Genomic DNA, 3,069 nt, shown 5'->3' on the forward strand with positions numbered 1-3,069 from the left:
TCACAATATCGCAGTCTAATCTCGCAAAGGTATGAAATGTGATTTGGCTTAAATAATGATAACGGCATATCGAAGAGCCACCGTGACACGATTTAAAATTACGCCACCCAGCGGATAAACCGACGGACCCCACGTAGCTTATCCCGAGGAAGTAAACGTTGTCTGATTACAGGTAAACAAGGATCTGACACACTATTAAATCGTGATCTGACATCATGTTTCAGAATTCAGATCATAGGTAAACGTAAATTTAACCGAATCATCTGATCGAGGTTCGTAGTTTCGCTTCTATATTGTTCTATGAGTAATTACCAGATTTACAAAAAAATGTTTATCTGAATCGTTCGAGCCGTTACAGAGGAGTTCACAGTTTCACACACTAACACCGTGACACGAAATTTTATATATTTAAATGATTAAAAACTCAAACATTTTACATGGACTTATAAGCTCCCCACAGCTCTGTGTTCTGAAAATTATCTGGACCCTCCCCATGACAAATTCCTAAATACGCCACTGCCCACTGTAGGTAAACTAAACGAATATTTTTCGTCCTATTTACACGTTTCTTATACCAACCAATTATAAACGTACTGTCGACTTTAAATAAACGTAGTCTTACCACGGAAAATATACGAATATGCATCAACGTATTTTAAGCCTAATATAATCGTATATCCTTACACGTAAATCGATGTAAGTTCGACCAACCGATAATACACGTATGATCGACGTCAGTTAAACGTAGTCTTACCACGGAAAATATACGAATATGCATCAACGTATTTTAAACCTAATATAATCGTATATCCTTACACGTAAATCGATGTAAGTTCGACCAACCAATAATAACACATAGTATTAACGTATATTATACGAATATTAATTACGTATATATATACACCAACATTATCCTTAGTATACACGTATATAATACGTGCTGTGTTTACTGGGCCATTCTAAATTCACACATTTTAACATTTCCTAAATCTTGAATAATGTTAATTTCATCTAGATAAAAGTGACTATAATCACCTGTTGTAATAATTTGCTCATTAGCTATTTGGCAAAGTTCTAACCAACTTGGTGAATGCAATAGTTTAGAAATATATGGATTTCCATTTCCAAAATCAACATCACCTTGATTAATAATGAAAATATGACCCATGTGAAGTTAGCATTACAATGTTGGCAGAACTTTTCAAAAACCTTCCAACAATGTTCAAATACACTTGTTGGACATTGTTGGACACTTGTTGGAATTTGTTGGACCCCCAATTTTTAACTATCCCATCATGTATTTTGTACTGCCAACTTCACACCTAGCATTACATTTTTATTGGAACCGTTCAAAAACCTTCCAACAATGTTCAAATACACTTGTTGGACATTGTTGGACACTTGTTGGAATTTGTTGGACCCCCAATTTTTAACTATCCCATCATGTATTTTGTACTGCCAACTTCACACCTAGCATTACATTTTTATTGGAACCGTTCAAAAACCTTCCAACAATGTTCAAATAGACTTGTTGGACATTGTTGGACACTTGTTGGAATTTGTTGGACCCCCAATTTTCAACTATCCCATCATGTATTTTGTACTGCCAACTTCACACCTAGCATTACATTTTTATTGGAACCGTTCAAAAACCGTCCAACAATGTTCAAATAGACTTGTTGGACATTGTTGGACACTTGTTGGAATTTGTTGGACCCCCACTTTTTAACTGACACACCATATATTTTGTACTGCCAACTTCACACCTAGCATTACATTTTTATTGGAACCGTTCAAAAACCGTCCAACAATGTTCAAATAGACTTGTTGGACATTGTTGGACACTTGTTGGAATTTGTTGGACTCCCACTTTTCAACTGACACACCATATATTTTGTACTGCCAACTTCACACCTAGCATTACATTTTTATTGGAACCGTTCAAAAACCGTCCAACAATGTTCAAATAGACTTGTTGGACATTGTTGGACACTTGTTGGAATTTGTTGGACCCCCAATTTTCAACTATCCCATCATGTATTTTGTACTGCCAACTTCACACCTAGCATTACATTTTTATTGGAACCGTTCAAAAACCGTCCAACAATGTTCAAATAGACTTGTTGGACATTGTTGGACACTTGTTGGAATTTGTTGGACCCCCACTTTTTAACTGACACACCATATATTTTGTACTGCCAACTTCACACCTAGCATTACATTTTTATTGGAACCGTTCAAAAACCGTCCAACAATGTTCAAATAGACTTGTTGGACATTGTTGGACACTTTTTGGAATATGTTGGAGCCCCAATTTGCAACTACCCCATCATGTATTTTGTAGTGCCAACTTCACACCTAGCATTACATTTTTATTGGAACCGTTCAAAAACCTTCCAACAATGTTCAAATAGACTTGTTGGACATTGTTGGACACTTGTTGGAATTTGTTGGACCCCCACTTTTTAACTGACACACCATATATTTTGTACTGCCAACTTCACACCTAGCATTACATTTTTATTGGAACCGTTCAAAAACCGTCCAACAATGTTCAAATAGACTTGTTGGACATTGTTGGACACTTGTTGGAATTTGTTGGACCCCCAATTTGCAACTACCCCATCATGTATTTTGTACTGCCAACTTCACACCTAGCATTACATTTTTATTGGAACCGTTCAAAGACCGTCCAACAATGTTCAAATAGACTTGTTGGACATTGTTGGACACTTGTTGGAATTTGTTGGACCCTCAATTTGCAACTACCCCATCATGTATTTTGTACTGCCAACTTCACACCTAACATTACATTTTTATTGGAACCGTTCAAAAACCTTCCAACAATGTTTAAATAGACTTGTTGGACATTGTTGGACACTTGTTGGAATTTGTTGGACCCCCACTTTTTAACTGACACACCATATATTTTGTACTGCCAACTTCACACCTAGCATTACATTTTTATTGGAACCGTTCAAAGACCGTCCAACAATGTTCAAATAGACTTGTTGGACATTGTTGGACACTTTTTGGAATATGTTGGAGCTTACCCTCCTCCTACCATTT

Source organism: Acyrthosiphon pisum, unplaced genomic scaffold (genome assembly GCF_005508785.2).
Source record: "Acyrthosiphon pisum isolate AL4f unplaced genomic scaffold, pea_aphid_22Mar2018_4r6ur Scaffold_21828;HRSCAF=24991, whole genome shotgun sequence".
Lineage (NCBI taxonomy): Eukaryota > Metazoa > Arthropoda > Insecta > Hemiptera > Aphididae > Acyrthosiphon > Acyrthosiphon pisum.